This window comes from Anastrepha obliqua, chromosome 1 (assembly GCF_027943255.1).
Source record: "Anastrepha obliqua isolate idAnaObli1 chromosome 1, idAnaObli1_1.0, whole genome shotgun sequence".
In the NCBI taxonomy this organism is placed as follows: Eukaryota; Metazoa; Arthropoda; class Insecta; order Diptera; family Tephritidae; genus Anastrepha; species Anastrepha obliqua.
The window spans coordinates 69,623,245-69,647,928 of record NC_072892.1 but is presented as its reverse complement, the minus strand read 5'-3'; the positions used below and the strand labels follow the sequence as shown (position 1 = coordinate 69,647,928).

General features: G+C 37.7%; 1 protein-coding gene across 2 annotated transcripts in view; it reads left to right on the top strand.

The window, feature by feature from the left end:
- The first annotated feature begins 1,770 nt into the window (after positions 1-1,770).
- The window catches only part of LOC129235333 (uncharacterized), a 65,557-nt gene continuing 42,643 nt past the window's right edge, over positions 1,771-24,684 (top strand). For both annotated transcript variants that reach the window (XM_054869111.1, XM_054869110.1), the window contains exon 1: positions 1,771-2,516. The gene's annotated coding sequence lies outside the window, so the exon portion shown is untranslated. The remainder of the gene's footprint in view (positions 2,517-24,684) is intronic.

Genomic DNA, 24,684 nt, shown 5'->3' with positions numbered 1-24,684 from the left:
CACTACTTATAATCATAATAACAACAACAACAACAAAGCAATGTGCAAGGTATTATGATTGAGGCTTTTAGAAAACACTTTGCTTTTTGAGGAATTCGTAAAAATGAAATTTGAAAAAAGGCGAGCCAAGAAGCAAGAGAATGGTAACTCCGAAACAGAGACAGAGATAGCTAGTCCTGGGAGAATTTTCCAGATTCTTTCGCAAGCCTGAAAATATCCTCCAGTTTGAGAGAACGAATATTACTCATTCTCACAGATAAAATGCTCAGTGCTATCCGGTTTCTCTAAGCAAGACAGGCAAATTAGGTAATAATCCTGTAATAATACCGGCCGTCAACCGAACGTCTTTTCTTCCAAGTTTTAGAAGAAAGATCGATAGTTTTCTGTTCGGGATTTTCACAAAACACTTTGCAGTTCTGCAGCATTCAAGACCGGACCAACGCTATTTATGTAAATTGAATACGTAATCGATGATCCAATTCATGATTACCGTAGAACTGATTCCGATTATTGGCTCTGGTCCCTGTGGGGTAACCGCCGATCCGCACTTGGCCATGAATATCTAGGAGAACCTTGAATTTGCCTCTCATTCCTGAGGTGTCCATCTCTCGTAGCAAAACGTTCCAGTTTTTTAATGAGACATGTGCTTCGAATTTTTAATTCAGTCGTGCTTAGATCTCAACAATCCTAACATTATTTATATAAGAAAATAAGTGTTTTATCAAAGAGTGTAGAGTAAGTAACTGTAACTATTATACTTAATGGCGGGTTTTCGCATTCGAAGAGCTCTACTCAAAGTACGAATATACACTCACAGCAATTCATGTATGAATTATTTTTTATGAAGTATTTGCAAAAAAGTTAGTAACTTAAATGAATTTAACTATTTTCTTCTCTACTCATGAGTAGAGCTACACAGAGTGCGCTCGCACGCCTAAAAGTAGGTGAGAGCTTGAGCGCAACGCACACATATAAATGAATGTGCACATGCATACACTGAAACATACACATATACATTAATATCTATTGAGAGCAAAGCGATAAGCAGAAGCAGTGTAACTGTAACATTTGTAGGTGCGCACTCGTAGGCCCCGAAAATACGCATACCATTGACAGTCAGTTTGAGACGGTTGCGGATGACGGTACAAATTTTGAAATACAAGACAAGCGAATACATAATTATATACATACATACCACAGTATATACTTACTTTGTTGAAAAACTTAAACAAAAAAACAAATTGTTGATTAATAAAAAAGTAAGAAATAAGGAGCTGGCAATAAAAAAGTCAGATGAAATGAAGTAGCTACTTAAATAAAAATTAACACAAAAACTTATTTAAAGATGAATGAATTTTCATGTTAATGCAAAGCAATTGAATAGTGATGCGAAAGTGATATCGAAAAAATTGCAATTATTTATTTTGAAGTGCAAAACCGTTAACCAAATAAATTGTCTTGCAGACAACAGGGTTTTGTAATGGTGTGAGAAAACTTTTAGTGAAATTATCTTACAGTTGGTGAAAATTAAAACTATTGAAATAAAATTGTTGGTCCTTTTTGTGTTCAGTGGTTACATAAATTTCAGCCGTTCAGCCGTTCTACTAATTTTCGTTTGACGCCAAACGACGCAGTAACGTTTGAGCTTTCATCGCCTGCTGTTCAGTCGTAGTTGCCGTCGTTGTCGTTGTCATCATCCTCGCTGTCGTTCTTAACGGTGGCTTCCAAGTAGCCGTATTGTGCACGCTATTGCGTATATATATAAATATTTGCAACCTACCCCTTGTGTGGCAAAACTGACCGTATCTCTTGTAAGCGCCCATTCCAGATATTTGTATGAAATTGTATCGCTCTTAGCGTTGTTGATGTTGTTGTTATTGTAAATTTTGTGCACGAAACTCAAATAAGTAAACAAAAAATCCAATAATCTAACACCAAAGTATACGTCTCCCCACACTTCAGGAGTATATTCGTACTCGTATGTACTTGTATATAAATTTTTAGAAAATATTCGATGATGTTTTTGAGAAAAATTTAAATCGTGTGTAATTACTCTAAGCATTGACAGCGAAAAAAAAAAAAATAGTAACTATTGGAAAGTGAGTAAATTATTGTGCATAAACATTACTCACCAAATCAAAGTCAATTATAGTGTTAAAATTTGTTGCTCCGGTGTGTTGTGTATATCACGCGAAGTTTTCGAAAATTATGTGAATACGAAGTTTATTTATGTCTATGAGATATTGGAAAAAAAATTGATTTTAAAGTGTGGTGCTTTGGACGTAAAATAAAAATATTCATTGCAATACTAGTACATCTATTTATCCGGAAAAAAGTCGGCATATTAAACAGCTCTTTGGCGGACAGGGCGTATGAGTTATTGTGAAATAGGCAATTAAAGTAAACAATAAAATTAATTGTTATTGCAATAATTGCAAGCAAATACTTACTAACGTGGCCGAAAGACAACAACTAACCAAACAAACGAGTTCAACAACAATTCCAGCATAAACAATGTAAGTGCTTTTAAATTTCTAAAATGCCGGAGATCATCTGTGTTAGAGCTAAATTCAAAAGTTTTGCTGAAATTTTTGTAAAAAAAAATAAAATTAACCTATATATATAAAAATGAAATTATGTTCGTTTGTACGCATTTTTTTGGGCCGATACGAGGCCAATTTTATTTGTTCTTTTTTCATATTATAGGGATCCACTAGGGGAAGGTTTTTAGCAAAAAAAAATTTCTTTTAAATATTTTCTTCATATAAAAAAAAGAAAAAATCAAAATATTGTACAAAACAAAACTTGCTCGATTCTTAGATTAAAGTAAGTTTCGAATCGACATTCATTTTATGTGTACAACTTTTTTTTGAATTTTTCGTTATTGTACACAGAAATTTCAAATGATTCGAATGAAAATTTTTTTTTTTTTTATTTCTTCCCTAAAATATACACCTGTCGTTAGACAATAAGTAATTTGATTTACAAAAAGATGGAATGAGAGTGATATTGAAGTGCCAATGCCCCCAAGCTCATTTAAGAAATATATACATATTATTTAAATCAAGTGGTTAATAAACAATGACAATTGATTACAAGGACTTTGCAAGATCTGTTGGTGTTTGACGGTTAAGCCGATTTTGGGTAGATTTTTCTTTATTTGGTAGTCTTCTCATCATAGGATTTGTATGCGTTAATAGTCTATTTATGTGTCTTCTGCTAGCGCTTTGTATTGTTTCATCAATAGTATCGATGTCAAGGTCGCGATGAATATCTGCGTTAGGTGTTTCAATTCAATTGAGCAATGCTTTCTTTGACCAATTCTATATGGAAATGAATGCGTTTGCAAACGATGTTTTCGGCTATGAATAAATGTTGGAATCGAATGAAAAAGGAAAGAAACGCGAAATGATAAAAAAAATTCTTGGAAAATTTAAAATGAATGGTGCTTCATTGGAAAAATTCAAAGGTAATAAGAACATACACAAGATAAAGTTAGAATTCGAATTTTTAGATTTATTTTGTTTATTTCTCATTTTTTCAGAAGTACACCACACAACAACTCATTCCAACTCTGATTTTGAAATCCTGTTGGAATTGGTGATCGATAATTTTGTCACTATAATGGTCAATGGAAATTTGCGTGTATCAGACCCTGCATATTATTTACCATATCAACTTTTTATGGAACATATGGACCAAATGAACACAAAAAAATAATTTAGCTTTGTTTTGATTTTTTGCAACATTTTGGTTTTCAGTTAATACAATAAAAATAATACTGTTTTTTCGTGAACACAAAATTCTAAATTTATTACGTTGTTTGTTTAGAATTTTTTTAGAAAAAAAGTAAATTTTTTGGTTTTGAGGAAATTTGTTTATTGTTGCTATTTGTGAAAGCGTAGATATTTGTAAGTATTTGACTATAATCCTAAAAGTTAATGGAATACCACTATGACACATAGAAAACATTTTTTCAAAGGGGTGTTTTTCGAAAATTATAAAAAAAATTGTTTTTAAAAATTTTGAAGAAATAAAGTAAAATAAAAAAATTTCGAAAGCATGAAATTTTTTCAAAACCAAATTTTCCTCAAAAAGATAAAAGAAATTTCTTCGAAGAGGTGTTTTTCTAAAATTACAAAAAAAAAAATTTCAAAAATTTTAAACAAATAAAATAAAATAAAACTTTTTCAAGGGTATGAAATTTTTTCAAAACAAAATTTTCTGAAAACCAAACAAAATTAAAAAAAAAAATGGTGTTTTCAAAGCATTTCATATTCCACTATTAATAGAGAATACATTTTTTCGAGGGGGTGTTTTTCAAAGCGGAAAAAAATCTTTTTTAACAAATCAATTTTAACTTTTACAAAAGTATGAAATTTTTTCAAGAACAAAATTTTCTCAAAAACGTTAAATTAAAAAAAAAATAGTTTTTTCAAAATATTTAATTTTCAGCAATTAACTGAGAAGAAATTTGTTAGAGCGAAGTGTTTTTCAAAACTTCAAAAAACACTTTTTAACCAAAAAAAATAAACCTTTTTTCAAAAACAACAGGAATGATAACATTGCCTAACAATTTCTGCACTTTTGCACAGTCTAAAGAGGCATTGATATAGAGTGTATTTCCAAACATAGTTCAACATTACAAAAACCATGATTGACTCAGCGAAAGAGAAATTTTAGCTGGGAAAAATAAGGACGTCAATGATATAAATTCAGCTATTTTAGATCAAATACCTGGTGACATAGTTGCGTATAAGTCAATGGACACTATTACTGATCAAGATGAGGTCGTAAATTATCCAACTGAATTCTTAAACTCACTCGATTTGCCAGGCTTACGACCTCATAATTTACGATTAAAAATTGGAGCACCGATTATTATGCTGCGCAATAGTAATGTGCCCCGACTTTGCAACGGTACCAGACTCGCTGTGAAGAAGCTAATGGGTAACATTATCGAAGCAACAATTTTGAAAGGGAAGAACAAAGGAGAAGACATTTTGATACCCTGAATTCCACTGATTCCGGCGGATTTACTATTCGATTTCAAACGTTTGCAGTTCCCTATTCGCCTTGCCTTCGCGCAAGGACAGTCTCTACAAATGTGCGGTATTAATTTGGAATACCCAATTTTTTCTCATGCGAAAGATGAAAAAACCAAAAACGTTGTCTACCAAAAAGTGTTACAATAAAGTTCGAATGAAATTGTATCAAAGAATTTGCTTTGTTTCGTTTTAATTGTATTCTCTTTCAGCAAATCATTGAATTTATCGTCTAGCGAAGCGGGCGAGGGTACGCTAGTAACCTATAAAAACTATAAGGCATTTTTTACACAGAATCAAACAGACGTTATTTTAAATTTATATGGTGAAAGCATAGGCATGTGATTGCTAAATGGATGCGTTCTACTGCATTTTATGAAAGGTTAATCACCAGCCAATGCAAAGCCCTTGGTATTCATCTCGCTGCCCATTATCGCATGATCTCTCAGGAATCCATTGCCTTTGTGCATCAGTGCAGTGCATAACTTAAGTATGCGTCTGACGTGCTCTATTCTGCAGAATTCACAGCTTTCGAATGAAGAAACTCCTAGTTTATTCAAGTGATAATTCAGGTTACAGAATTCCTGTGATCAATTTTTGGATAAGTTCATGTTCTCAACTTGTTATTATATGTTATTATAGATTGTTCTGAACTTGAGAGATTACGATTAATAAGGGAATTTTTATGCGAGTTTTTCGGAAATCTTTTTTCTTTTTTTAATGCTAATGTGACCAGGTACCTACTTGATTTCTCTTACCAATTCTGTTCAACTTATTAAGGGGGGAGCCTGGTTTATAAGGTCGAAAAAATCATTTTTTTTTCGTTTTAAGCGATTCCTAATATATTTCAGAATATTCACATAAAGTTACAGAGCCTAATTCTCAATATTTGCGTAGATACAAAGCCAAAGGTAGGCGAGCGTTAGGTAGTTACGCTGTGACCGGACAGCTATAGGACAAAATTTATCTTCTTTTCTCGACTTTTCATTTTTATGATTTCTTTGAATTGGCGTACATGAATGAAAAAAAGCTAATGAACCTTTTGAAATGAATCATAGCTTGTTCCCTTCAGTATTAAATTCTCTTCTATTTGAACTAACAAAATAGATAAAAAAAAAATTTCAAGATTTTTATACCAAGTTGAAATGAATTTTTTTTTATAGAAAGGCATTTTTTTCTTTAAAACCTCCAAAAAGTTGAAATTTTGGAATTTCTCTCAGTTTTCTTAGTTCATCTAGAATAAAAAATCATGATAATTAGAAATCCATTTGAATTTTTTGCTTTAGATAATAATTACGAGCTGTATCTTGTACGCCAGTTGGAAACTCCAGCGTTGCAGCGCTCTACTAATTTCTATGTTAAACATGTTTTTCAACTTATTTTAACCAGTACAAAATTTTTTTATACTTTTTAAATGTTCATTAAAAGATAGAAAAAAATTTGCAGTGCTAAATTAATTTTTTCCTTAAAAAAACCTCATGAACCAGGCTCCCCCCTTAAGACATTTCATCACCAACTTTGAGGTTACCTAATAAGATCAGAGGGCCTTAATAGCAACTTGGCTACCCGATAAGATTGCAATGTTCGGGTTTCGATAGTTGTTCTTGATATTAATACTTCATTATTGCATATATTTCTGCTTGAAAGATAGACATTCGTTTTACGATATCTTAGTCGCGATCCAAATACACGAACCACGAGACCTTTAATAGTTACTGGCCTCTTCGTTTCCCTCGTTATCATTTTTTACGAATTACCGTTCTAAAACTTTATATAAAGTTAAAATTTTGTTGTATGGTACCCCTCGGAATAACTATTTCAGGTTTTACTTCGTCAGAATGTCAATCTCCATATGTCTCGTATATACTACCCTCCCTTGGCCGTCTTAAACTTTTGAGCAAAACTGTACAAAGTTCGTGTAAAATAGCTCAGTAAATTTAATAAAATTGCTCTTGTTTCTGTGTAATTTTTTATTAGTTCTAATATATAGTAATTTGTTTAGTTTTTTATTAGTATTTCATAAAAAAATGCGTTAAATATGCATTAATATTTTTTAGCAAATCAGAGCAAGTAAACACCTTCGTACCCAAAACCTGCGAAGGCAAAATATTATCAAACAAATCATAGTGCAATATCTAAACAACATAGGTGTGCAAAATTAATTAAAAAACTATGTCCGAATTGCATGTATAGAATAAAAACAAAAACAACTCACTCTATGGTAATGAACACAAAACTAAATAAACGGCTATTTTTTGTGCATTTCTGTTCTAATATACGCGATTTTTTGAGGCAGTGATGTGTTTAGAAAGCAAATATTAACCAACAACTTGACAATTTGCTTCTGGAAGCGATGTAGTTTATTTTAATTAATTTGGGATAACTGAGTTTTTTGTCATTGCATAAAATATTTTCGTTGTTGTAAAAAAATATGAATTTTGAGTACATACATATTTAGATTTATTCAAGTTTAAAATTATATTTGGAAAAAAACTGAGCTCATCCATTATATGCGAAAATCGCAGGAAACCCCCTTTAATGGAAAAGAATTTAGACTTCATTTTATATATGGGCTAAGACTCCAAGTTTAATCACATTTGATTTATTATCAGCATATGTTTAATAAGTAGTAAATTATCACATTACCAGACCCAGTCTTACTCACAATCAAGGCAATAATTCGGCCATTTTGCTACAGAGTTCATGCCAAGTATGCCCTTTACTAATGACCATTTTCTTCAGGGACACCTTGAACTATCTGTTCTGATCGCATCTTAACTTTCCACCTCAAATAGTGGTCGAGGCAGCACGCAAACACCTTTTGGTGCAATTTGTTCCAAATGAAAAAAAAACGACTATCAAAATATCGCTGTTTAGTGCGTTGGTTCTATGCGTTGAATATCAATATTTATCTGAAATCTATAAAAAAACAAATTTTGTAAGTGCTTTGAAAATCCCTGGAAAATTCAGGAACCCAACCCGAATTACTTTCAAAAAAAGGGCCAACAACTAGTCATCCGCCCTTTATATGGTTGTCTTCTTCTTCTTCTTAATTGGCGCTATAACCGCTTACGCGATTTTGGCCGAGTTTAACAAAGCGCGCCAGTCGTTTCTTTCTCGTGCTAACCGGCGCCAGTTGGACACACCAAGTGAAGCCAAGTCCTTCTCCACCTGATCTTTCCAACGCAGTGGAGGCCGCCCTCTTCCTCTGCTACCACCAGCTGGTACCGCATCGAATACTTTCAAAGCCGGAGCGTTTGTATCCATTCGGACGACATGACCCAGCCAACGTAGCCGCTGGATCTTTATTCGCTGCGCTATGTCTATGTCGTCGTAAAGCTCATACAGCTCATCGTTCCATCGTCTGCGATATTCGCCGTTGCCAACGTGCAAAGGTCCAAAAATCTTACGCAGAATCTTTCTCTCGAACACTCCAAGCGTCGCTTCATCGGATGTTGTCATCGTCCAAGCTTCTGCGCCATACGTTAGGACGGGCATGATGAGAGTCTTGTAGAGTGTTAGTTTTGTTCGTCGAGAGAGGACTTTACTACTCAATTGCCTACTTAGTCCAAAGTAGCACTTGTTGGCAAGAGAGATTCTACGTTGGATTTCAAGGCTGACATTGTTATCGGTGTTAATGCTGGTTCCTAAATAGACGAAGTCTTTTACAACCTCGAAATTATAACTGTCTACAGTGACGTGGGTGCCGATACGCGAGTGCGCCGACTGTTTGTTTGAAGACAGGAGGTACTTCGTTTTGTCCTCGTTCACCACCAGACCCATTCGCTTTGCCTCTTTATCCAGTTTGGAGAAGGCAGAACTAACAGCGCGGTTGTTAAGGCCGATGATGTCAATATCATCGGCATACGCCAGCAATTGTACGCTCTTATAAAAAATTGTGCCCGAGCGATTAAGTTCTGCGGCTCGTACGATGCTCTCCAACATCAGGTTAAAGAAGTCACACGACAGCGAGTCACCCTGTCTGAAACCTCGTTTGGTATCAAACGGCTCGGAGAGGTCCTTCCCAATTCTGACGGCGCTGCTGGTGTTGAGCAACGTCATCTTACATAGCCGTATTAGTTTTGCGGGGATACCAAATTCAGACATCGCGGCATACAGGTAACTCCTTTCCGTACTGTCGAATGCAGCTTTGAAGTCGACGAAAAGATGGTGTGTGTCGATTCTCCTTTCATGGGTCTTTTCCAAGATTTGGCGTATTGAGAATATTTGGTCGATGGTAGACTTTCCAGGTCTGAAGCCACACTGATAAGGTCCAATCAGTTGGTTGACGGTGGGCTTCAGCCTTTCACACAATACGCTCGCTAGAACCTTATAGGCGATATTTAGAAGACTAATCCCGCGGTAATTGGCACAAATTGCAGGATCGCCCTTCTTATGGATTGGGCAGAGCACACTTAAATTCCAATCGGCAGGCATGCTTTCATCCGACCATATTTTGCATAGGAGCTGATGCATGCACCTTACCAGCTCCTCGCCGCCATGTTTGAATAGCTCAGCCGGCAGTCCGTCGGCGCCCGCGGCTTTGTTGTTCTTTAGCCGCGTTATCGCTATTCTCACCTCGTCATGATCGGGTAGCGGAACGACAATTCCGTCGTCAACGATTGGGGTATCGGGATCTTCACTTTCTCGGTGACATGCGCAGCTGTCACTGTTTAATAGGTTCGAGAAGTGTTCCCTCCATAATCTAAGATTGCTCTGTACGTCAGTCACCAGTTCGCCGTCTTTGTTCTTACAGGAAAACGCCCCGGTCTTGAAACCTTCTGTAAGCCGCCGAACTTTCTGGTAGAATTTTCGGGCGTTGTTCCTGTTGGCCAGCATCTCAAGCTCTTCGCACTCACGTATTTCGGCCTCTCGTTTCTTCTTTCGGATAATACGTCTCTCTTCCTTTTTCAGCTCTCTGTAGCGATCCCACATGGCTCGCGTTGCGCCCGATCGCAGCGTGGCTCTATAGGCGGCATCCTTTCTTTCTGCGGCAGCATGACATTCCTCGTCGTACCAGTTGTTTTTTCGGGCTCGCCGGAATCCGATTTCTTCTTCGGCGGCGGTACGTAGAGAACGAGAAATGTTGCTCCATTGTTCGTGGATGCCGGTTTGTTGGGCAGTACTCTCTGAGAGCAGGAGTGAGAGTCGAGTGGCGAATCTTCTGGCTGTCTGTTGTGATTGCAGCTTTTCGATGTCGAACATTCTTTGCGTAGGTAGATGCACGTTTTTTGCTGCACAGAGGCGTATGCGCAGTTTGGCTGCAACAAGGTAGTGATCCGAGTCAATGTTGGGTCCTCGGATCGTACGTACATCTAATACACTAGAAGCGTGTCTTCCATCTATCACAACATGATCGATCTGGTTTCGTGTTTTTCGATCAGGAGACAGCCAGGTGGCTTGGTGAATCTTCTTATGCTGGAATCTGGTGCTGCAGACTACCATGTTTCGGGCCCCGGCGAAGTCGATCAGCCTCTGTCCGTTACCGGATGTTTCGTTGTGCAGGCTGAATTTTCCGACTGTTGGACCAAAAATTCCCTCCTTGCCCACCCTGGCGTTGAAGTCGCCAAGCACGATTTTTATGTCGTGGCGGGGGCAGCGCTCATAGGAACGTTCCAGGCGCTCATAGAAGGAATCTTTGGTCGCATCGTCCTTCTCTTCCGTCGGGGCGTGGGCGCAAATTAGCGATATGTTGAAAAATCTGGCTTTGATGCGGATTGTTGCGAGACGCTCGTCCACCGGAGTGAACGACAGTACTTGGCGACGAAGTCTCTCTCCCACAACAAATCCGACACCGAATTTGCGCTCCTTTACATGGCAGCTGTAGTAGACGTCGCAAGGTCCTATGGTTTTCTTTCCTTGCCCCGTCCATCGCATCTCTTGGATGGCAGTGATGTCAGCCTTTACTCTAACGAGGACATCAACCAGCCGGGCAGAGGCACCTTCCCCATTAAGGGACCGGACATTCCAGGTGCATGCCCTCAAATCGTATTCCTTAGTTCGTTTGCAGGGGTCGTCATCAGTATAGGGAGGTCTCATCCGAGGCTTTTTTTAAAGTTTTCATTGGGGGGGATTTTTAAGTGGTGGGTCCCAAACCCAACGCACAACCAGCTATCCTGGAGTGTTTCGCCTTCTCACTTTAGCTCACTCCCGAACGGGTGTTCGGAAGCTACCCAGAGGATACGTGGGCTAATCCCGGCCGTTGTGAGCTGCTTGAACCATATGCAGAAGAATCGTCCTGGCCATTCCCAAGTGAATGGCGATCAGTAACTTTCCCCACTTGCGTGGACTTCTACATCCTCCATATATGGTTGTGCACGCTTGATAATTGGAAGGTGTCTCGAAAATTTATGTCCCTATGTGACACCTGTGAAAAAATTTAAAAAGAAAAATGTCCGTTCATTCATATTTACATTAGAGTTACTTGTGGCTCACTACCTCAATACTGCCCCTTCAGCTGCATGACTTTTAGCTTTTATGAAATTTAACTTTTGCCATTTATTACAATTAGTAACATTGTGTTAGAAGAAAAAGGAGAAAAAAGGCACGAAATAAAGTAATTAAAACCGGGGGAAAATTAATTGTCCTCACTTTGAAGAAAAAGTATTCAGTACTCTTAATTAAATTTTGCAGAGTCCTCCAAATCCTTACACTTCTATACTTTGCTTCAATTTCTTGCTCATGCAACATAAATTTATGTACACACCTGCACATTGATATGTAAGTATGTAAATATGTATTAGTTAGCTACACTTAAAGTACTTCCCTACAGCTGGAAAACTTAATAACCTTGGCATTTCTAACTTGCCGTTGGCAATAAGTCGACTTGTCGTCCATGCGCGGCTATAAAGAATGGGTACTTTAATCTACTCCTTAGCCCATTCACTTGCCTTTCCAATTTGAGTTCAATGTTATCAAGTGAGTCCCTGTAACGACTCCTGTTTTTTAGTTGGGGTTTCTTTCCATTTTGTTCCTGTCAAAGGTATTCCTATTTTGTTGCTTTCTTCTTCACATTGCTGTTGTTGTTTATGTATCGTTCGCTTTTATGTTGGAATTCTCTTTACGCCTACGCAACAATTTCCGACAACATTTCTACTTATCAATTCCGACAGATTTTACCTTCTCGCCTTCGTTGAACTTCGTATTTCTGCTCCGTTGTACTTTCAGTTTTTGCACTCATTTTATTTGTGTCCTTTAAGGTTCTGTCTATATACATATATTAGTAAATATGTAGGTATGTAGGTATGTATGTATGTGTATACATATTGTATCAGGTTCCGTCTCATTTTTTACAAATTTGCGCACAAGTTTGCCCAAACAGGGACCAGCTGCTTTTCTGTTCAAGGTACATCACGCCTCACCAATTGGCCCTATTAACCTCAATAGGCAAATTACATACTTCACATTCCTCACGTATTTCCGTATTGGAAATATTACAACACGTATTCTTATTATTAAGTGATTTGTTTGTGTTATGGATATTTTTGCATTTGCCTCAGAGCTGAGCATCGATCTGTAATTCCACATTACTTCAAGTCAAGCGAAAGCGGTCATTCGATCCCTAGATGCACCACATAAATGTTTTATGTCCCCTGCCATTTTCAGATGTAATAGAAAACAGTTGCAAAAATCAGTTGTACTCGTATTCCATTTCGATTTAATTTCGTATAGAAAATCCTTAAGAAGAAAAAATAAAAATTTCTCTATATCTTACTGCTTTGAAAGGGAGACGGTGACAAGCCTTGGATTTAAATACAGCCTTAACAATATCTTCCAGATTTTGATTAAAAATTAGCACACACCTTCTATAAAATCTTCGAAGTATTTCTGTTGGCATGATTTTTATGGTAGGAGTGGGGAAAGCTAGTCTTTGAGTTAAATGTTCTATTTCTTCTCTTTCAAATAGGCGACACGTCCTTAGGTACCCAAAAAAGTAGTGCAATACTTGACTGCAGGCTTACTCTCTGGGCCCAGATACGGCATGCGGTTACCAAAGCAGCAAAGGTCACGGGTATGCTAAGTAGATTAATGACAAACATCGGTGGGCCAACACAGAGCAAAAGCTAATTATGGCGGCCACAAGCTCATTTCTCCTGTACGGCAGCGAAGTATGGGGAATTGTGCTAAACTGTAAAGCCGAGCGCAAAGCACTGGAGGCTGTGCAACGAACAGCGGCATTCAGAGTTGCCTCAGCCTACCGCACTGTCTCAGGCGCAGCAATTTTATGATCGGCGGGCAGATACCCGTCGACCTCATGGTCCGGGAACGAATAGATGCGTTGGACTCCAAGAAGGAACACGACATCAAAACGGAGATGCCAAACCATGCTGCGGGGGCAAAGTAACCAATTCCAAGTGCATATACTGCTAAGCGCTGAGCGATGATGCTAAACACACGTTTTCTAGTTGTAACAGATGCCTCGCGGAAAGAAATGTTCTGAGGGAGCAGATTGGCGACATTGCAACGAGCAACATAATCAACAAAATGCATCGAGAACGTACTACGAAAAAAAAATATTGACCTCGATACAGTGCAAGAAAGCGAAACCGCACAGATAGGGGCTCAAGAAAACTAGCCTATAGCATGGAAGCTGGCTACAAATATGGAGGACCCAGTCGTGGGTGAATAGAATTGGTCCTTTATGGATGCCGTTCTGGGCCCTCCCGAAGTAATGTAGAAAGCAGTTCCGAGAAGGGTGTGTCTCCAGAAGGAGAGGAGGGATCGTTTTAGCGGCCACACCACACGACGCAGTAGATGACGGTCGCTGTAAGTGCGAAGGCATTTTGAACCCTATCTCACCCACCAAAAAAAATATATATTTCTAAAGTTGATGACCACTGTAATTCAATAGCGCATTGGCATCTTAAAGAAAGCGCTTGATCGCACTTCATCTAAAATAGTTGCTTTCATTTTAAATTTGGTGAAGCCAAGATGAAACACTATTAACTAAGTCATAAAACAAAGCAAATTTCTGTCGAAAAAACTATCAAAAGTACTAATTTTTTTATGACTCTGACTGCCTTTGACCCATTAAAGGCAAGTTGATGGTGAGCCTGGGTTCTAAGTTATCTTTATCAAACATTCCCTTTTTTATTTATTAATTAAACAGTTTGTTCTATTAAATATTTACTGACAGGTTTACCCAGATATTTAAAAACGTTATTGTTTGTGTCATCTCTGATTAATTTGGTTATACGACATGATATCCAAAACTTACCTGTTTTTTAGATGTGAGATTTTAAAGTTTATTTAAAAAATGTTTAAAAAATATCGACATTTTAATAAATGAAAAAAAAGTTTAGAATGACTTTCGTACATCTACATTTTTGAATAAAATAATTCTCTGTTAGAGCGACCACTTTTCTTGCATTGCTGTCACTCAGTTTAATCACCCACAGTACAATTTTTATGCCATTACAATTTTATTGCGCTTAAAAGTTTTACTTTTTCTTATCTCACTTGGTGAATTTGAATGCCTTCGGCAACTCTGCCCGCAAATACCAACTTTTATTTACACTCCTATTCCTTTCCACGTAGCCACTCTAACAGCTCCTCTTATCAGCTGCTGTAACTGTTGGTTTTCATTCACATTTCTCGACTATTATTATCGTTATTTATTTGCGCAAACGCTGCGACTCAACATAGTTCTCTCTTCTCATATGCTGCTCTCCATAGCAGCTTATACACTCTCTGCTCTAGATTAGTATGTTCTGTTGACTATGACTATGAGATGACAACACAAACGTCGCATAGACAGCTGATGGGCCAGCTAAATACGACGAATGCATGCAACCACAACAATAACAACACTTCTCGTTTGTCCTTGACAAGGTTTCGTGGTGTGTTTGTTGCTGGGTGGACGAGTGTTTGTTTTGGTTTCGCCTCTCTCACACCCTACGTCATTACACTCACATTAACTCGTTACGCTTTGCGATTTGAACATCAGTAGTATTGTTGAGCTATTGCAAAACACATATAAGCATACTATATATGCTCGAATATGCATATACGTGTGTGCGTGTACATCTTCAGCAACTGTAGCTGATCAAATGCTTCTATGATTTCTGCCTCGTTCGGTGGCGTATGTGATATTATAGGCATTCATGTAGGTATATATTAATATAGTAAAGTGAAAAGCCCAAGCCTTTGGCTAAAAGCAATAAAATTGTTACAAAATTTCTGCTTGCGTGTCGAATGGTCGTACATTGCCGGGAACTCTCGTATTCGCATGCCAACTCTCTAAGTAGTGTAAAAGTGTCGCTTTGGAATTTAGGTCTCATTGGGCAACATATCTACATACACACATACACACGTACGCTTTTATCTTACAGCCGTCTGTCTGGTAATATAATATTTTGTCTTTGCCATTTGCTCTTTCGCAATTGATTTTTGTGCGGCGGTCACGGGAAAGGACCGCTTTCGTGTTATAATTCACCACAAACAAATACATATACTATTGTTTGTTTGCATGTATGTGTATAAAGGTATGGGTACATATGCGCAGATTAATATATATTTCTACAGGTTGTAAGATGGTATTTAGGTTCTGATATGCCACACATCTTTCCGAACAGGAAATTCTTAAATACATCAAACGTTATATGACCAGCAACCGCTGGAGGACTGAGTGATTGTTTAGCGTTAGAGAGAGTAGGGCAACCAAGGACGGATCAAATCTTACTGAAAATTCTTGGTGAGATCCTTTATCGGCTTATTGACTTGTTTGAGCTTTATAGCTCATGCGGTTTGTGGGCGTACATCAGTGTGATATGGCTATACACCTTCGGACAAAATGATTGCGCCTTGTGGCTTGGGACACTTTTGGGATGAGTCACTATTTTTAGAAGAGCTTGAGACTGCATTAGTTGCAACGCATACTTGTAGTATGCTTGCAGTGTGCGCCCTAAATTTACCATGTCTTAAGGCCTTCGTGAGATACAGCGTTCTGCTCAGCAAATCAAATGAGAAACGAAAACGCAACTTGCTGCATACTTAAAGATGGACATTTATTTTATATTTAAAACTGAAAAATATGAATAAGTTTAAAATAAAAAAATAGAGTTAAGCTCATGGTGAAAATATTCTATAGGAAAAATATGTTTATACGGGAAAGTAAACGCCTATTGTAATACCGCTGATGCATAAAACACCTCTAGGTCGAAGTTGAAATCGCCAATAGTTCTAATAAAAAATAAATAATTGGCGCATACACTTCTTTAAGGAGTTTGGCCGAGCTCCGCCTCCTATTTGTGGCGTGCGTCTTGATGTTGTCCTACAAATGGATTATTCTAATACCGGAGAAAAATAAGATTGTTTGCTGGTGTGTTCAAACATCTACTTTTCACCCAGGAAATACTTGATATAAACACAATAGAAGATATTAGCCAAGAAAAACTAGGTGCTCCGTTATGCGAACTCCTCAACTAACCTTTCCACGATTCTCTATTTTGTATGAGCCACCCGGTAACTCGACTTTTTAGTGCTTCTACTGCGATATCCATGCAAAATTTTCTCTTACGGACTCTTATTATAATCCCATATTCACACAGGCGCTCAGGTACTGACTCAGCACACTTATACTTCCGGCTTAGCCTGCAAAGACCTCAAAACTTTATACTAAAGCGACAATCCCTAACAGACACAGCCATTTTAGTGTTACTCACATGCACATATATTTGTCTATGGATTGTCAGACCCGAAATGTATACAATAAATGTATTTTGTATGTTTGTATGTACGTATATAAATATAATACACGCATTCTCCGTACAACTAAGTGGATACATTTTTCCTTTAAATTTATAAGTTGACTTCTTTGTGTTGGTTTGGAAATCACGTATACGCCATGTGTGACCATGCACGAATAATATTATATACATACTTAATTTTTATTGCCGCAGGGGGATTTGCGGGTATCTGAAATTGCAAATTCACTACAGATTTTATGACTCCATTGTGGTAAATTTTTTCTCCACGCTTTCATTTGTGAGCTGTAAAAAGAATATTTAAGTGGATTAATAGCTGCAACCTGATTGAAATGCTGATTGTACGTAACAATATATAATATAAATAAGTGTTATTCATACAAAAAAGTTGACCATAGAGAGTATTAAGTGCTCCCAGAATTGGTTGATAGCTGAAAAAGACCTTTATAGTTGAAATAATTGCTTGATGATGGAAATTTGGAAACGCAAGTCAATAAGTACAGGCCGTTATTCTACACAAAGTGTGAAATAATTTGCTATGTAATGGCATTAATAATAAGCTATTTAGTGAAGCCAAATAGATGCTATCCCAACAATAAATACGCTTGCGTCCGATATAACTGTAATTTATGAGCGTCTGATTTTTCTATAACAAATGATTAAATGTTCTAATATAAAAAGAAAAAAAAACTCCTCTAAGAAAGAAATACAATTTAACAATTTAAAAATCTTTTCACTTTATCAACTCCCCGAGTAGCAAAAGGCAACAATTGACGAAAAATGGTGGGGAGTGGCCAAGTAGTAGTTAACGACTCGTACGACCTTTTCTTATTCCTCGAAATGAAGTAACAACTCAATGGTGCTTAGCATAGCGGCGTATAGGAAGTCGAGATGGTTAATACCACGGTGCTGAACGAGTTAACTTCGGAGGATTATCAAGGGTGCTTCCAATTGTGAGAGCAATGTTGGATTCATTGTATGGAGATAAGGGAAGACTATTACGAGGGTCGATAATACAATTAAATAAATAAAATTGTGTTTTAGGGTTAATGTACATCTCCCAAATAAAGCAAAAACTCTTTTTATAAAAACACTTCAGAAATCCCAAAAAAAATTAACCTGACAAAAAATTTCAACACGTACCGAATAATGTTCTTAAGATATATGAACTTAGTCTTATTGTTCAATTTCCGAGACTAACTTATTACATCTTTTGGACCAATAGTTACAATATATCCTTCTATTATAACTGGTAACCCAATCCAACTCCTTCGACGAGTCAGTAATTGGGAGTAAATCGGATTGTATCTGTCCAATAAACCAATGAATATGTATAGGGAATACTGTCATCGGCAGGTCTGAGCGATTACCAGACTCAGCGCGTGACTCTCAATTGAAGTGCTAACATGGAGACTTTTGAAATGTAATAGTTCAACTTTTCGTCCGAACGAATGTCGCAGAAGCTTGGACGATGACAATATCCAACGAAGCGTCCCTTAGAGGGCTTGAGAGAAAAACTGTGCAGAATATTTTTGGACCTTTGCACGTTGGCGACAGCGAATATCGCAGGTGATGGAAGGAGCTGTATGAGCTTTACGACAACATAGTCATAGCGCAGCGAATAATGATCCAGTGGCTTCGTTGGCTGGGTCATGTGGTCCGAATGAATACAAACGCTCCGGCTGTGATAGAATTCGATGCGGTGCCAGCTGGAGGTAGCAGAGAAAGCGGAAGGAATCTTCTGCATAGGAAATATCAGGTGGAGAAGGACTTGGTATGTCCAGACGGGCTTTGTTAAACTAGACCAAATCCCGTAAGTAGTTAACCCGCCAATCAAGAAGAAGAAGTTTAGTAAAGAAATGAAGGGAGTCCACCACGGATCTAGCTCTTTGACCCCGACCCAGACCTGACGTTATCAGAGATGGGATCTCTCAATACTGGATAACATTGACTAATTGCAAAAGGATTCAGAATATTGCATTGTTTGCAAGAATATGTGACCGTCCTACTAAGTAAAATGAGTTTCAACCATCACCAAAAAGAACAAGAAGGATATATGCAGTCAAAGCCATGCATTTTTTGCTATGGTAAAATAACAAAAATTTGTAAAAATTGGTCAAAATGTTTAGGTTATATAGTTTTTTCGAGGGCTTTCAATACAGAAAATTTATGCCTTAAGGTGTAAGAATAAAATACTATGGCTTGACAGCAGAGAAGCGCCGGTGGTGTATTTGCTAGTTATTACACACTAATAACAAGTCGGTTACCATACATTTCACCACATTTGACAGCTTTTGCTATTCGACTGTAATAAATAGTCATGCGATAAGTAACGAGGACAAACGACAATGAATAAACGAAGCAAGAAAAAATATAAAATTTGAAACACACAAAACAAGAAACGGAAAAGTCAAATGCCATAGCAGACAAAGAAGGAAATTAATTTTCCATGTAGTGAAAGTTGAATAAAATTGCCAAACGTACAGCTTGAATTTCACTTACCAAGTGAAAGCAAAAAGAAAGAAAGAAGTAACAATAAAAAAGTAAAAAATTACAAAAAAAGAAATAAGCAGTTGTGTGTGTAAAAGTAAGACAATTTCAAGGACTCATACTTCAACGTAAGGACTGCAGCACAAATTTCAAAATAATACATTTTCAAATTTATACGTACACACACACACACTTACATATTCAGAAGTATGTACATTTACTACAATATTTCTATTCAACTGCAATAGAAAAGTAAAACCTATTCGTGAGACAAGTCACAGCTGCCCTGCAATTTACTCACTTTGTACACTCCAAAAACTATACTCATCCACACGCACATGCACTTGCATGTAAATTACCCAACAACTATTATAGTGATCAACTTGAAGGTAGCTGTAACTTTATTAAAAGAAAATGCTTTCGAATTGGTGTGTCTCTAGTGAATTGGGAACAACATTCGTAACTAGTTTGTGTTTCCACTTTTTTCTATTCCAGCAGAAGGTGAATGCTACCAGTGATGCCTTGAAAATGTTAAGTATATTTGCACTGCATAAAATCTTTGTGATTTCAGAACTATTTAGTATTAGGCTAGTTTCGGTTAAATTATGGGGGTTCCACTTCAATATTTTTCTTGTTCTATCTCTACATGTCCTTAAAGTGCCGAAACCTTGCCTCAAATGACCAGATGCAGGGAGAAGTTGTTCCACAGAAATCCGATGCGCCTTACGCGCTACAGTCAGAGAAATTACGGAATTTTCGATATTTCTAGACATATCATATTTTAGATTGGTCGTCATCGACCTTACTTGCAATTTGACTGCCAGAAGAAGAGTTTTGTTAAATTGGACTCCTCCCGCTAATTACGTCAAATTGTATTTAAATAGTTTATCAAAATGCAATAGAAACTGCATCTCATTTCTGAATCTTTCATATTCTGATGAGATTTCTACGATCTCATTCTACGATCTCTGAGAGGTCTTTGTCGACCTCTTGGTGGCCTAAAAACTCGTCGTCATCGGCAGAAGCGGCATTTAAGTCATAGAGTTTTACTTTTTTGATAGAAAATTTAAATTATATTAATGTCTTTAGAGACTATAGGTCTTGGATTCACATATTAAGAGCAACGAGAGCAGTTGATAAAATTAAATATAATCTCGTTGCTCAAAGTACAATCAGGTTAAAGGAGGAGGAGATTGGAACGAGGGGAAAATCTGTACCGATGCTGGCACCTCTGTCTTCACTAACGGCTTCAAAATGGAATCGCAAGTCGGAGCAGGATTTTTCATGCCATTTATCTATTTTCTTAAAACTGCCGAATACTTCTAGGGATTTTTAGACGGAAGTCTTTGAGATCCTGCAGGAATGCAAAGTGCTTAGGAAAGGAACGTGGGAGCGAGGGAGACTTTAACATTTTCCGATAGCCAAGCCGTGATCAAGGCTATTACGACGGCATGGTGTAGATCCAAACTATTCAACTCTTGTAAGGAGGAGATGAAATCTCTTAGGTGTACACGTAATGTTTCTCTGATATGGGTCCCAGGGCATAGGAATATAGAGACAAATGAAATAGCTTACGAGCTTGCCAAGAAGAGGTCGACTAAATTGGTCTCAGAGACCTTCTGCCCGGTCATCGATATCTCTCTGACTGTTGTTAAAGGTAATTGCACAACTTATTTCTCAGGAAAGCGCAGAAGAGATGGCGAAATCGAAAACCCTTTGGCCCCAGCGGAATAGACGCAGGACTCAGAAAGTTCTGAGGACTCCACGTCAATCAATATCCAAAATCGTAACTGTGTTTACCGGTCATTGTACGTACCGCTTGTCACACACAGAAAAGCTAGGTTTACCAATTAGTCCCCATTGCGGATTCTGTGGAGACCTTTCAGAGAAGGAAACTTTCAGCACTTTCTCTGTAAATGTATGGATTTGGCAGCTATACGATTAAGGTCCCTGGGTGCTTCTATCTTCGACAGCTTGAGGCAGTGAGCCAACCTAAATCTCAGTTCTAGTTGGCTGTAGATAACTGCCTGTTGGAGGTCTCATAATGTTATCAAGATGGCGCTTTAGTACTACTTGGGTAGTGCCTGAGTGGTACTTCAATCATTTCAGATAGGTTGAGGTCAGACAGATTCTGCACAGATTTGAGGAACTCAGTATGTTTCTATTTTCTCATTTATACTCCTGTGAATGCCAACACAGTTAACGCAATTTGTCTTTAGTCAATTTTCATCTGTAGTTTCTGTGGCGAGCATTGCAAGCTATATCCGGCCTGCTAAGTCAATGCCTAATAAAACAGGAATAAATCTAGCAACGTAAGGTCTGGTCTTTGCTATCAGAATGGATGTGCTCTTAAGGTTATATTTGGAGCAATACAGTACCCTGATTATTAAAAAACTAAAATATGTTTTGAGGTATTTAAAGATTCTTCTCCGAAGAACGCAGTGGTAACTTTTTTTCTGAGAATGTTTTGATGGTAGTATGTCTACCGGTAGTAGATTGCAAATGCTATTGAGTAGATTATTGTACTGCTCAACCAGTTCGGATTTGGTTGCAAAAACTTCTGGGTCGGAATAGCGGTCCAACTATCTGAGAAACAGCGATGCACTCGTCTTGAATGTAAAAGGAGGGCTGAAGATCCCAAATAAGCCTTCGAAGATGCTTTCCGATAGAGTCCCGTATTGCTTAACTATTGGAAAAAAATGATGCTCTTAAATTACTAGTACAAGTAAGTACTTGGTTCAGAAAAAAGAATGCGGCGGTTGGACTATTCTTCTTTCCTCCAGAAGGGGCGATAAAATCATTGCATTAAGTCTTTACTCCATCTTAAAATTCTCGGTGTATAGATAATAATAATACCAGGCAGGCACATCAAGTCTCATTCCCAAATCAGATCTCCATGGGAAAAATACTATGAAGGCTCAGTGAAACTCTTTTATAGAATTTGTTGTCTGGCAGATTTTATACTTTTTGTTGATTACTGAATGAACCATCGAAGATATTAGCTTTCAATTTAACAGCGCTTATCATTAAAAAGCTTTTATAAATAAGTTTACTACCCTGCCCGGGCTTTCGTCGACAATTTTATTCTTGATGATTTTAGCCTTGATGTGCAGGTGCTTGAAGAATGCACTGCCTCTGTTTATGGGAATCTGTTTACAGTATTCGTAAATCCTTTCAACAGAAAATTTTAATAAGCGGTCAGTGCTTTTAGAAATGTCGAGATGAGTTTCTACAGTCCCAAATGCACACTTCTTCTTCTTTTTCTTAATTGGCGTGATAACCGCTTACGCGATTTTGGCAGAGTTTAACAAAAGCGCGCCAGTCGTTTCTTTCTCGTGCTAACCGGCGCCAGTTGGACACACGAAGTGAAGCCAAGTCCTTCCTCCCCTGATCTTTCTAACGCAAAGGAGACCTTCCTCCTCCTCTGCTACCACCGCATCGAATTCTATCACAGCCGGAGCGTTTGTATCCATTCGAACCAAATGCACACAGTCTTGCCTATTTAATCCATTATTTGATATTTGAAAAAAGTAAATTTTAGAAAAAAGTAAATTTGAGAGTCCTTAAATATGAACTTGTACTAGAATAATTATTTGAAAACATAAAAGGCATCTGCAAGTCAGGCAGGATTTTACAATTTTGTATCGTCACTATAAATGAATTTTAATCATATCAGAAAGCATACATATTTTGCATCGCTTTCAAATTAATAGTTGCGATATCCCGAAATATTCCGAAAATTTCCAAAATGGGCCGGGATCGCATGCCACAATCTCTGTACAATTATGGCTGAACATTTATGTATGGCCGCGTTTGTGTAGAACAGTTATCTATTCAAGCTCAATTACAATAACACTTCATGGCCTAACTTTCAAGCTCGTTTAAATTGTCTACCATTAACTATTTCATTTCGCTTTGCTTTGCCTCGTTTTCTCTCGCTTCACAATAATTGCAATCCTTACCAGCGGTGCCAGGCCAAATGTACTTTCGTTGTGTTATGTAAGTATGTGTATGTGCACACAAATGCAGCAGTGACTTTGTGGCACAGCAACAGTCTCTCTTGACATTGAAGACATTTGTATTGACACCCGTTTTCTTTTACCCTTTGCATATTCTCTTTTCAGAAACTTTTGCAATGCGATTTTTTTATGTATGCAAGTATGGGTACGTGTGTATGCGGATGTATTTTGTGTTGGCAAAAGAGAGGCGTGTAAATTGAAGATATGACAATGAATGTCAGCACTCAGTCAGATTTGTACATTTGGGTTGCTGATGGCTATTTACTATTTAAAGCACTTAAGGGACGTCACTAACTACACACACTTAGCTACATATATTTGTACATATCCGGTCAGTCTATAAGTTCGTTCGTATTTTACCCCTAATTTCACTTTTGTACGATTTTTGCATACAAAAAATTATTCACGGAATATAACGGAACTATTTATATTTTCTTTGATATATTGTGCACTCAACAGGTGATTTTAATCGCGGATAGAAGCTCGAGTTGTTAAAAAATAAAATGGAATCTTCGAACGCGTTTAAGAGGCATATTTTGTATTATATTTTTTTTTATAAAAGTGGTAAAAATGCAACAACACCTGCTGCAGAAATAAACACTGTTCACGGAGAGGATACTGTGAGTGTAACGCGTGCTCGCAAGTGGTTTTCAAAATTCCGAAGTGGTAAGTGCGACTTGGAGGATGCCCCGCGCGCTGGTCGTCCTGAAGCCTTTAACTCCGACGCCTTGCTCGAACTCGTGGAAGCTGAGCCGAATTGGACAGTCGATATGAAAGCTCAGAGGTTAAATTCATCGGATGGAACAGTTCACAGCCACCTGGTTTAATTGAAAAAGGTTTCAAAGCTGGAAAAATGGGTTCTGCATAGACTTTCCGTCGCCAACCTTCATCAGAGAGTGATGTGTGTTCTCAGCTGCTGCAACGGCTTGAAAATCCTGTTCACAAACGCCAATAGTTAGATAAAGATGAAACACCAGAACCGACCCCTAGAGATGGCCTTCACTCCAAGAAAATTCTACTGTCTATTTGTTGGGATATGGCCGGTATTGTTTATTATGAACTTCTGGAACCAAACCAGACAATAACTGTTTATTATCATTCCCATCAGCTATCAAACCTGAATGAGGCACTTAACAAAAATCGACCGTCTTTAGTGAATAGACGCAAAGTTTTGTTTCACCACGACAATGCAAGACCTCACACCGTAAGGCAAACATTAACCAAGCTGAACGAGCTCGGATGGGAGCTAATGCCGCATCCACCCTTTTTGGGTGTTTGGCCGAACTCCTCCTCCTATTTCTAGTGTACGCCTTGATGTTGTTCCACAAATGGAGGGGCCTACAGTTTCAAGCCGACTTCGAACGGCAGATATTTTTATGAGGAGCTTTTTCATGGCAGAAATACACTCAGAGGTTTGCCATTGCC